This window comes from Fistularia commersonii, chromosome 22 (genome assembly GCF_037954325.1).
Source record: "Fistularia commersonii isolate RoL2024-O1a breed Wild chromosome 22, RoL_Fcom_v1.0, whole genome shotgun sequence".
NCBI classification, from domain to species: domain Eukaryota; kingdom Metazoa; phylum Chordata; class Actinopteri; order Syngnathiformes; family Fistulariidae; genus Fistularia; species Fistularia commersonii.
The window spans coordinates 12,375,810-12,388,961 of record NC_141305.1 but is presented as its reverse complement, the minus strand read 5'-3'; positions in this window follow the sequence as shown (position 1 = coordinate 12,388,961).

The window sequence follows — 13,152 nt, the reverse complement described above, 5'->3', positions numbered from 1 at the left end:
AGTAGTTGTACATCACCTGGGTGTGTGTGTGTGCACATATATGTCCTCCCGAGCCAGTGGTTGAAATGACTACCATTTAAAACTATTTACTAAATACATCAATCAAAAGTTGTTAATTGTTTCCCTAAACCCTGCCTGTGTTAATCCTTGCTAGAACCTGTGTACCTTGCTCATTTGTGAGTTAATTTCCTTTCTGAAGGGTTAAATCTCCCTTAAGTGGTGTTGTCGGTATAAAAAGGGATACCACATATTGACTTATCACATATATATTTTCATCCAACCATCTTCTGCTGCTTATCCTGGACTCAGGGTCGCATGGGATGCTGGAGCCTATCTATCCCAGCTCTCATCGGGCGAGAAGCGGGGTGCCTTCACTGGTCGCCAGTCAATTGAAGGGCCCCATACTGAGACAGTCAACCATTTTCCCATATTTTTCCAATTAACCAGCATGATTTTGGACTATATATATGGCAGAAGATGGATATATATATGTATATATCCATCTTCTGCCGCTTATCCTGGACTCAGGGTCGCGGGGGATGCTAGAGCATATCGAAGTTGTGAGGCAAGAGGTGGGGTTCTTTCACTCACTCACTCATTCAGGGCAATTTTCCCCAATTTTTTCCAATTAACCTGCTGCATGTTTTTGGACTATATATACTGTAAATATGGATGGACGGATGGATAGATAGATAGATAGATAGATAGATAGATAGATAGATAGATAGATAGATAGATAGATAGATAGATAGATAGATAGATAGATAGATAGATAGATAGATAGATAGATAGATTGTCCTGGCGTTGATGATGGCTAGTGGCTTATGGCCTTGACTACAATTGAACATCTGACCTGTCCTTAATTCCACTTAAAATTAAAATTGTGTTTTAATTAATTATTCATTCTCGCAATGCTACTTCAGTTGCCTTGCTAATCACAAGATGAGTCTGTTAATTTATGAGTCATTTTATGCTGACCTTTAATTTCCTCTGATTTATCTCAGTAATCTTTTTTCTTGTAATTTTTTATTATACAGCAGGTAAATTCATAATTAATCATCATTTAAGTTTTTATCAATTTGATGCTAGAGGGGTTTTCACATTTATAGGAGAATAACAAATGTGTTAATAACTTTTTTTTACATGTTTTTATTCTGTCGATTAAATCAGTTAATTCAATCACATATATATTTTAGATTCAACCAAATATCAGGTCGAATCTAATAGGGTATTTCAATACCCAACTTAAATGTGTTCCTCAAAAACAATAAACTTTCCTTCCTGTTATTTGCACATCGGAAGTTTGAAAATCTGTCACGCACCAGATGGAACTCATTTGTGTGAATTTGAATGATAAGCAACTCATATGGCTTATATGGATAGGGTGAACGGTCTGTCAACTCAATTTGTCAGGTTTGCCAAGCGGGTCTGCTATTTGTAAAGAATGAAAATTATCCATCAACGTGACTCACACGGATGGCTTGATAGTTTATTGTGTCCTTGTCTCACCTGGCTCGACCTGTTTGTGACGGACGTGCATTTAAAAACAAAACACAGGGCTTGGGTGCAGCCATCTTGAATTGGACTGCACTGGAAGTGGGATAAAGGTTAGCATTTCTCTTGTTCAGCATGACAAAAACTTTCTTTTAGCCAGCTGACATCAGCTCGGGGAGACTGAAGATAATCTAAAGTAGATGAGATAGATATTGTGCAGCTGTTTGGTTGTTCAAAGTTGAAAGTTGTTCAAATTGTGGGATTGATGATCACAAACCTCTTTTTAATTTTCATATATTACATACATTTCCTGGAAAGGACATGAATCATCGCAGAGCTCCTGAGTTGATTCCACTGAAGCATGCACGACCCCTATATGATGACATGATTTCTTTGTTTACATAGAAATTAAAGGGAAAATGTATGAATATAATTCTGCATGCATGAGCTTCACCTCACTACAGTGGGGAAAACACGTGTTTGATACCATGATGATTTTCAGCTGTTCCCACTTGCAAAGCATGTAAAGGTCTGTAATATTTATCATAGGTACTCTTCAATTTTGAGTGACGGAATCTAAAACAAAAATCCAGAAAAACACACAATGTATGATTTTTAAGTAATTAATATGTATTTTATTGCATGACATAAGTATTTGATCACCTACCAACCAATGAGAAGGGTGACCCTCACAGACCTTTTAGTTCTTCTTTAAGAATCTGATCTCTGTAATTTCCAAACAATGTTTCTGTACCAAAAATGAAGTTCAGTTTTTCTGATGTATCAAATACTTATGTCATGAAATAAATAGCAAATTAATTGTGACGGGGAACGCGGCCCCTTTAATTTTTAGGTAGCCTTATGGTCATGTAACATGACTTAACACTTTGTTCTTTTAAACCGCATGTGTATAATATAATGTAGCCGTGCCAGCAGTGAGAAAACAGCACACCAAGACAGAGTTATCTTCTTGGATTTCAGCAACTCAAATTCAGTTGAAGGTGAAATAGGGGGGAAACGGCACTTTAGAACAACATTCCTGGGGGCCTGAACTTTACAGCGGTTACTAACCATTTATTTGCGCTGACCTGGATGGAAAGCGAAGACAGACTGCAGAGGTCAAGACAGTGTAGCCACTGTTTTTCCCACCATTACTTTGAGGTTAGAACACTTAAAACCCTCAACCTATTGATTTTTAATATGTTATTCTTGCTATTCTGTCCCATAGCTCCAGCCATAAACCACCATCGTGAAACCCCCTCCACTTCATTATTTCGTTTATTTATCTGTCCTCTTATCACTATATTTCTATATTAATTCTATATCTATTTGGTCTATGCTGTGGCAGGGGAACTTATAGGGGGAAGTGGACTGGGTATTTGCACTCCTCATGTGTGCTGTGGTGTATAGGAATGTGGCTCCTGTTGCTGTGTAGTGAATAACACTTGCCATTGTTATCTGGCTACATTTTGTGTGGAGTGAATTCCCAAAAAGGTTGCTTATTTATTGTTTGAGTGTAGGTGTAAGACTTAGTATTTCCTCTGGGGTGTTGCAGCCACAGCTGACCGGTTACACTTATTTTGCTTTCTTGTCCATCCTTGTCATTGTTTTGATCAGAAATCAACATATAAACTCACAATTTTACCTGAATTATAAGTTAATAAAACAGACTTATTTTTGCTCATAATCTTCCTTCCTTTCTTCATAATTACTTAAAAAACATACAATGTGTCTTTCTGGATTTTTGTTTTAGATAACTGTCACTCACAGTTGAAGAGTACCTATGAAAAAAAATGCAGACCTCTACATGCTTTGCAAGTGGGAAAAGTTAGAAAATTAGCAGTGTATCAAATACATGTTCTCCCTCTTTACATGCATATAGATTTTTTTTTCCTGCTGAAAAGCTTCAATTTACTTACGATTTTTTTGTAATGTCACCCACTATTTTTCTTGTGATATATGCTTGTCTCTGCTATACTTTAAGGTAATTTTCCTATTTTTGCTACATCATTTATATAATTTCTTGTCACAATTCTATTTGATATTTAACCCTCTTATTATGTTAAGGGTCAATTTGACCCATTGGGTCAATGGGTGAAATGGGTCAAATAAACCCTTAACATAATAAGAGGGTTAATAGATTTCTTGGTGATTTTCTTAAGGATTCATCAGGTGATCATCATATTCATCCATTCATTCATTCAAAACACAACCCTTAATGAAACTCCAACTTAAAATTGATTATTTCAGATCACATCAAAATGGTGGTGAGCAGAAGACTCCAATGCTGAAAAAGACTATAAGACTGTTGATAAGTCATTCTTTGGCTGTCTTGCGCCTAATAAAGGAAAACCACAATTGTTCAGTCATATTTTGAAAACCCAGCTGGAAATTTGAAGTGTATTATCTTAAAAACCAAAGCTGGATAAGGACATGGGAAACTTATCAGGCTGGGAAGTCACACTCGCCCTTGTCCTGTGTGCGGCTCTCTTAATTCTTAATACAACAATCTCCATCTTCCCCTTCTGTCTAATTGAGTCATACGATGTGTCTCCTTTCTATAAGGTTGGCCATTAAAAATTCATGCCAGCTGCATCAAACTTGGCTCCGTGAGTCCAAGCTGCCCTGTGGTTGTTGTCTTCTGTGAGGTCCTATGGGAATTAACCATGCTCCACCATGCTTTTCCTCTCCGATATGACTTTCGAAAGGCTACAACCCATCAAAGCTTCGCAAGGGACAACACGGGGAGGTTGAGCTGCCTCAGGGCGCCTCGTAGCTGGGAGATCTTCACACTCTATCTCCAGATCTGCCTTCATATTTTATCAGGCTACTCCTGCACACTAGAGTGTAATTATCATGGTTCATGTGGAATATTTTGAGCACGTGTGTAACATCTGATGTGCATAGTGTACAGTCTCACTGCATGCGTGTTGGACATGTCACGCATGCAAATCACATATGTAGCGTGAGCAGGGGAATGTGATGTACACAAAAGTGACATTTTAAAATGGTCACTAAAGATAAATTAAGGACCATTATGAACAAGTTTAACTTTGAGAAAAGGTTCCGTGTATATATTATTTAAACGCTTATGGAGGACTGAATAAAATGTGCGAATGAGCTTTACGCGGATATTCAAAAGAACAAAATGCTTGTGTGCATGCCTGTGTGCTCTGACTGAGGTCCGAGTAGGAAATCTACTCTGAATCTATACAGATGAAAATTAAGATTTGTTTGGAGCTTCACTTCCCCTGTGTTTGACTGTTACACGCCTCAAAAAATAGGAATCAATGGCTTGACGGCATCGAACAGGCCTCAGATAATCCCACTTTTCCGCTCCTGGAGTGACTACAGAGACTCCGATGTGGTCACTACGACGTGATATCAGTTTGTCCACAGCTGGAAGTTGATGATCTGAAATCAGTATTCAATTCCATTTTTGTTGTTATGATTTGCCCAAGGTCATCCAGCTCACTTAGTACCTTCATTTCCATACCAAACGTAAATCAAGACAGAGTTAATTTTTTTTTTTTTTTTTTTGCCGTCTATCACAATTAAAGGCAAGCACATCATGTCAATGCTTTATTTAACCCTTCGGCATCCGAGAGAAGCAAACAAAAGAGGGGAAAAAATGTCTGATGATAGTCCTGTTAAATAAGTTAATGTTGCAAAACAGACTGGTGATTTACGTAAAACTAAAGCTAAAATAATGCTCATATATCCAAACCCACCAACTTCCAGCCCGCAAACACAATTTTTTGAGTGCTCTTTTTCCAGTTCTCCATGGTATGCAGGAGCATTCGGGGACTTATAATTCTCCAGGGTACATTATAAATAGATGATGTACAGAAAAAACATAACTAGACTGAATTCTGTGGTTAGAATGTGTCACAACATATCTCAAAATACTCCATTCAAAATCTCGTCCACCCAGAATGTCTTTTTTTTGTGATTTTTTTTTCTACTTGATTTTTTCAATTTTGACCCATGGCGTGAGCATGCACCAGTCGCACAGTCATATCCATACTTACATTGGACACAAAACAACAGAGTAAGCAAAATGCTTTTTTGTCTTTTGTTACTGTTGTTACTCTTTTGTCATGTGTCTTCTACCAAGACTAAAGGTGGTGCAGGTATAAACACATGAACACTGTCTGTAACTGTAAGTGTTTTGAATGGGTTATTGTCCAAAGAGCAGGTCATGATGTATCACAGATATCAGTGAATTTGCTTATTCACAACTGTTCTGCTCCAAGCAAATGAGATCAGTTTAATGTGAGTAAGCTATTTTATTAGAAATTTTCAGTTCAAGGTAACACAGCTGTGCAGTGACACCCATGTCAAAAACTGTCTAGCGTCATTAAGCGATTGCAAGCATTTCAAGCAGTCTGTCATCTGAGGTGGGGGCATTATGGGTTATGGGTGTTTTCCCGGAAAGTACCTGAAGGTGGACTGCCAGGAAGTGAGCTACTTTAAAAAAACATTAAATAAAATGTAACCAGGTGATAAATGGTAATAATTAAATTAAGAAAAAAAAACACTGAACAGCCTGTTTGTTGCGCATGCTGCATTTTTTATGTTGGACAGCAGGGGGCAACAGTGGGCGTATTAATGATGGTGGGCTCGTGTTGTTATGGTATTTCAGAATCAGAGTAAAAAGTCAGCAAGTTCAGACAAGCTCTGCTCAGACAATAACCTCGAACAGAGATGGTGAGACAGTCTAAAAATCCTGTAGGGGGACTTATTGATTAAATATGAATCATATGTTCCTTTTTTTTTTTTTTTTGGTTTGTTTTGTTTCCTCATTTCCTTTCCTTATATACAGACGACTTTGTAGTCTGTATATATCTTGTACATTTTAGTTTGTGTTTCATTTTCTATTATTTTATTATTTTATTTATTATTTTATTTCATTTCCCCCCAAAATTCATGTGAAGTTTTGAGGTGTGCTTTTCCCCGAAGTAAAATATTGGTATCCTTTGTTACAAACAACCGAAGCTAGGTGGTAGCAGTTTGATAGACAGTGTCAGGTGGTGCTGGAATTCAAGAGGCTCTCAGAGGGTTCTGGTTCGGTGGACATCGGGAAACAGTCCAGACGAAGAAAAATCGGCGCTGGTTGCTGGAGAGGACGTCAGTTGGTTTTGGTGCCAGAGGAAAGGTACACCGGGAAGAAGTGTACATCACCCAGATACATCGGTTGAACAGATACCCCTGCAAGTTTGATAGACAGTGACAAACAACAAAAAAACAAAACAAAAAAACAACAAAAAAAGTTTTCCCCAACTTCAAAAATGATATGTGAGTGCTTTAACCTCGATCCTGTGCAAATCCAAAGGCTAGGAGGAGCAAAAGGAATTGAACCAGAAATGTTCAGTTCCAAGGACAACCGCTCTAACCGCCCTATATGTACTAATATATGGCTTCCACTTTTTTGCTTTTTGTGGTTGTTTTTGGTTCGTTTTTAAGCGGGTGGCTTATCAAGGCGGAAATGCAGCCTCAGGGCGGCACTGCCAAGCCTGCCTTGGGGGGACACGGAGCAGTGTCTCCCTGTGCCGGTCCCAAGCCCGGATAAATGCAGAGGGTTGCGTCAGGAAGGGCATCCGGCGTAAAACTTTTGCCAAAACCAAATATGCGAGACAACCAAAACTATACCATACCGGATCGGTCGCGGACCGGGTTAACAACGACCGCCATTGGTACTGATGACCTACAGGGTATTAATGGAAATTGGGCTACTGTGGGTCGAAGAATAAGAACAAGAAGAAGAGGAGGAGTGCGTGTTCGGAAGCAGAGAGAGAGGAGGAAAGGAAAGAGTCTGGGACTGAGAGCAGGGACTTTGAATATTGGGACTATGACAGGAAAAGGTAGAGAGTTGGTGGACATGATGCGGAGATGGAAGGTGGATATACTGTGTGTCCAGGAGACCAGGTGGAAAGATAGTAAGGCTAAAAGCTTAGGCGCGGGCTTTAAGTTGTACTATTATGGTACTGACAAGAAGAGAAATGGAGTAGGAGTTATCTTGAAGGAGGAGTTTGTTAGGAACGTCCTAGAGGTGAAAAGAATGTCAGATAGACTTATGAGTCTGAAACTGGAAATCGAAGGTGTGATGCTCAATGTTGTTAGTGGCTATGCCCCGCAGGTGGGATGTGAACCTGAAGAGAAGGAGAAGTTCTGGAATGAGTTAGATGAAGTGATGCAGAATATTCCCAGAAATGAGAGAGTGGTCATTGGTGCAGACTTCAATGGGCATGTCGGTGAAGGCAATAGAGGGGATGAAGAAGTGATGGGCAGATTTGGTATCCAGGATAGGAATGCCGAGGGACAGATGGTGGTAGATTTTGCAAAAAGGATGGAAATGGCTGTAGTGAGCACCTTTTTCCAGAAAAAACAGGAACATAGGGTAACTTATAAGAGCGGAGGTAGGAGCACGCAGGTAGACTACATCTTGTATAGACGAGGTAACCTGAAAGAGATCAGTGACTGCAAAGTAGTTGTAGGTGAGAGTGTAGCCAGACAGCATAGGATGGTGGTTTGTAGGATGACTCTGGTGACAAGGAAGATGAAGAGGACAAAGGCAGAGCAGAGGACAAAATGGTGGAAGCTGAAAAGGGAGGAGTGTTGCATGGTTTTCAGGGAGGAATTGAGAAAGGGTCTGGGTGGTCAGGGTGAGCTTCCAGATGATTGGACAACAACAGCTAGTGTTATCAGGGAGACAGGTAGAAGAGTACTTGGTGTGTCATCTGGAAGGAAAGTAGATAAGGAGACTTGGTGGTGGAATGAGGAAGTGCAGGAGTGTATACAGAGAAAGCGGTTAGCGAAAAAGAAGTGGGATACTGAGAGGACTGAAGAGAACAGACAGGAGTTCAGGGAGATGCGGCGAAAGGTAAAGATAGAGGTAGCAAAGGCAAAACAAAGGGCTTATGATGACTTGTATACTCGGTTGGATAGTAAGGAGGGTGAGAATGATCTATACAGGTTGGCGAAACAGAGAGATAAAGATGGAAAGGATATACAACAGGTCCGGGTGATAAAGGACAGAGAGGGAAATGTATTGACAGATGCTAGAAGAGTGATGGGAAGATGGAAAGAGTACTTTGAAGAACTGATGAATGTGGAAAATGAAAGAGAGGCAAGGGTAGAAGAGGTGATTATCGTAGACCACAAAGTAGCAAAAATTAGTAAAAGTGAAGTGAGGAAGGCATTGAAGAGGATGAATAGTGGAAAAGCAGTTGGTCCTGATGATATACCTTTGGAGGTGTGGAAGTGTCTAGGAGAGGCAGCGGTAGATTTTCTGACTAGATTATTCAACAGGATCTTAGAGAGTGAGAAGATGCCTGAAGAATGGAGACAAAGTGTGATGGTGCCTATTTTTAAGAATAAAGGGGATGTGCAGAATTGTGGCAACTACAGAGGGATAAAGTTGATGAGCCATACAATGAAGTTATGGGAAAGAGTAGTGGAAACTAGACTGAGAGCAGAAGTCAGCACTTGTGAACAGCAGTATGGCTTCATGCCTAGGAAGAGTACTACAGATGCAGTATTTGCGTTGAGAATGCTAATAGAAAAGTACAGAGAAGGCCAGAGGGAGTTACATTGCGTTTTTGTAGACCTAGAAAAAGCATATGACAGGGTGCCAAGAGAGGAGCTCTGGTATTGTATGAGGAAGTCTGGAGTGGCAGAGAAGTATGTTAGACTGGTGCAGGACATGTATGCTAGCTGTGAGACACTGGTACGGTGTGCTGTAGGGGTAACAGAGAAGTTCAAGGTAGAGGTGGAATATATGTGTGTGAACGAGAGGAACTCGGGTGGAGTGGTGAGGCTACAGGGAGTGGAGATCAAGAAGCTGGAGGATTTCAGGTACTTAGGGTCAACAGTCCAGAGCAACGGAGAGTGCGGAAAAGAGGTGAAGAGACGGGTCCAAGCAGTTTGGAATGGGTGGAGAAAAGTGTCAGGGGTACTATGTGATAGAAGACTATCGGCCAGAATAAAAGGAAAGGTGTACAAGACAGTGGTGAGACCAGCGATGATGTATGGACTAGAAACTGTTACAATGACCAAAAGACAGCAGGCAGAACTAGAGGTTGCAGAGATGAAGATGTTGAGGTTCTCTTTGGGAGTGACCAGGATGGATAGGATCAGAAATGAGTCTATCAGAGGGACGGCACACGTTCAATGTTTTGGAGAGAAGGTCAGAGAAGCCAGACTGAGATGGTTCGGTCATGTACAGAGGAGGGATAGTGAATATATTGGTAGACGGATGCTGGAATTGGAGCTGCCAGGCAAGAGGTCTCGAGGAAGACCAAAGAGAAGATTTATGGACGTAGTGAGAGAGGATATGAAGGTAGTTGGTGTGAGAGAGGAGGATACAGAGAATAGGGTTAGATGGAGAAAGTTGACTCGCTGTGGCGACCTCTAACGGGAAAAGCCGAAAGAAGAAGAAGAAGAAGAAGAAGCTTATCAAGGCGGAAGGGCAGCACAGTGATTAGCACTTTTGCCTCACAGCAAATTGGACTCCGGATCGATTTCAAACTGTGTTGAGTTTGCATGTTCTCCCCGTGTCTGTGTGGGTTTTCTCCGCGTTTTCCAATTTCCTCCTTCAGTCCAAAAACACAGAGCAGGTTAATTGAAAAAGTTGTGCGAAACAGAGGGGGGATGGTTACCTGTTCATGTGGCTCTGCGACCGTCTGGCCACCAGTCAAGTGACAGCTCAGATGGGCTCCAGTGTGCACGCAACCCTGACTTCAGGATCAGTATTAGCATTGTTTACATCAGTGCTCTCAAAAACAGGTCTGGCCCCTGACTCTTCCTGCAACAGGGCAATCTCTCACGAGCTGTGCGCCATCAAATGTTGTTGAACATTTACATTGTTTCTTCATCAAATATTTATAAACAAAATTAGAACCTGTAGAAACAGAATCCCACCAATCAATCCATGAATGTGAGGCTCTGAGCCCCAAAATGTTCTCCCCTCCCTTAATCCAGTGACCACTTTAGGATAGTCAGCCTGACCACCATCTTACCCCAACCTGTACATTTGCTTATACTTATATTTCGCATAAAGTACAACCTAGAACGCCAGCTTTAACTTAAAAAGTCCAACAGTAGACTTCAAATGTCTCATACAAACATATGCTGAGTATGCATTGTGATTTCTACTATTCCTTTGTGAGAACAAACAAAACATGGATAAAAAAAAATAATACTGCAATACTGTGCAAAACTCGGGTTTTGAACCCTATAAAAGCAAAGACAGAAGTCTATTTCAAAATTGAATGTGACATGTCTCTGCAACTGCATTATAAGCAATGTAAGCATCATTGGTAGATAGCAATCTTTAATTTGTAGACTCAAGATGTATGTATTTTAAGGAAAATGATCATACCTGAATTTTACCTAATAGGTGGTTTACAGAGAAAGAAGAGTTTCAAATGTCTCGTATAGCTATAGGGCAGTTCGTGGGTTCTCAGGTGCTATCGCAACAAAATGAATAACCTATAAATGAAACAAAAGATGTCAAATTCAAATATATTATGGAGACAGAGTGGTATATTATCGTAAAAATCTAAGAATTAGTAGATCTGAATCCGTAAATATATTGTTTGTCTTTCCGTGTCTAGTTTTAGATATAAATCAACCCCATTTTATATCTGTTATAATTACTGCATCAAAGATATGTTACTTTTTATCCAGTTACTGATGACAGAGGCACCTTTACAATTTGGTGATATTACATTCTTGGTGACCTCCTCTGCCAGTTGTATAATATACTGCACGTATTCCTAATTTGCCTGAATGACTTCATTTTATTTTTCTCAGAAATAATCAATTAAGCAGTGTAAGAGCAAAACATCTACCTCTCTAAGATGCATCATTCTGCTGCTTTAACTAGTTCAGGATATTTTCCCATTTGAGATAAGACACATTTATCACATCTTTCTGATGAGGTTTTCATCGTCACACTTGCTCAAAGTCAAATTCTTTTGACTTACTATGTCTCCTACCCTGCATAGCAGCCAAGGTTCTGCAATTATGGCTCGCTCTTGTGTGTTGAAAGCCTGTTATTGTGTGTTACAGCTGACACTTCAGCTCATCGCCACACCGATAGCTCTGATTGGGCCGTATGCACATACACACACGCACACACGTACACACATAATTATGACACCGTGCCGCCTGATAAAAGGCCCCGCTGGCATCCAAACAGCAATTAAAGTTAAAATGGTCGTGTCAAATCGTAAAGACCGTATTTCCCTTTGTCAAGATAATTATAAGCGTCTTGGTGGTGATGCTGAGCTCGGCTGGAGCAGGCAGTGAGGGGGAGACGAGACCGAAGAATGAAGTGACGCTGTATCAGATTAGCAGGGATTGCTGACCCCTTACTAGTGGTAAACATTCATAAAACACTTTCTTGCACTGATTCTTTAAATGCGACTGGGTGGTTTTGAAACATAAGGCAATGCGGAGGCTCCAGTCGGAGCGGTCGCACTGCGCCATCAGAGAAAGGCGATATGCGATGCATACATCAGCAGGGACCTGTACCATAGCACACTAGTGAGAAAAGGATTGCAATATATCAAGTGTCTGGTACAATTCAATTGTACCCACCAAGATATGGCAAATTTTAGCTTCAAGAGCTCGATTGAACTATTGATTGGATAACGTTTATGTTTTCACTCTTTTTAACCAAATACAGAATCAAGTCTGCCGGGATAGTAATTTTTTCACGGGTTTCCGAAATTTGGTTGGAGGAGCACTAACCTTCGCGGTCCCAGTGTGATATGAATTATATGTGGCGTGTTTGACTTTATTAAGGGAAACAGAATCGGGATAAGTTTCCTCTTTATTAAGTCAACACTGATCGTGCCGAACCCCAAACAAAGAATGTCAAAAAGGCTAATGTTTTATCGGACAATACCAACCACGATATGGATGCTGATAATGTCAGCCATACCCCCGCGAACAACAAATCGATATTGGCTACATTACGGTGTCCAGGACAGCTGAGAAATCTCTAGACAGGCTGTTTAATATGACCCTTGACTCGGCTGGTGGTTATTGTGAGGTTTGTTGTGCAGAGTTTTTTCTTCTCTGACTAAATGGCATCGTGATGGTCGTAAACAAAGGAGTCGCCGGTCAAAATGATATGTCTGTGAGTAGGAATGAGCCAGTGGGGCTGTTTTTGAAACAACTGAGGTTGTTTCAAATATAATTTCCCATTACAAATGTCCCTCAGCAGTGCGTTGGTACCTAAGAAATAGCTGTGTTTTCAGATTTCCATTTCAAATTTTTGGACAAAATTGAATTCTCAGTTCTACACTAAAATAAATACCTCCAGATGTTGCATCCAACTGTATAAAATTGAAAGCTGTTTGTTCAGGAAGGCAAACCACAAGAAAAATGGCATCTTATCGGGTAGCTTTTGCATACGGTTTAACTAAAAATGACAATACACTCATTAAATAAACACTTGTCAAGACTGTAGGTTTCTTAGAGTATGTTATGGAATAATTTTGACAATAATTTTGACAAGTATGTATCACAGTATTTGACCATAGTTAGGACTGTTACCACCATTAATTATAGGCACATGATCTTCTGGTTTCTTATATTTGCTGTTGTCTTTTTGAAATTATATTCCCTTCTATGTTTAGCTGTGTT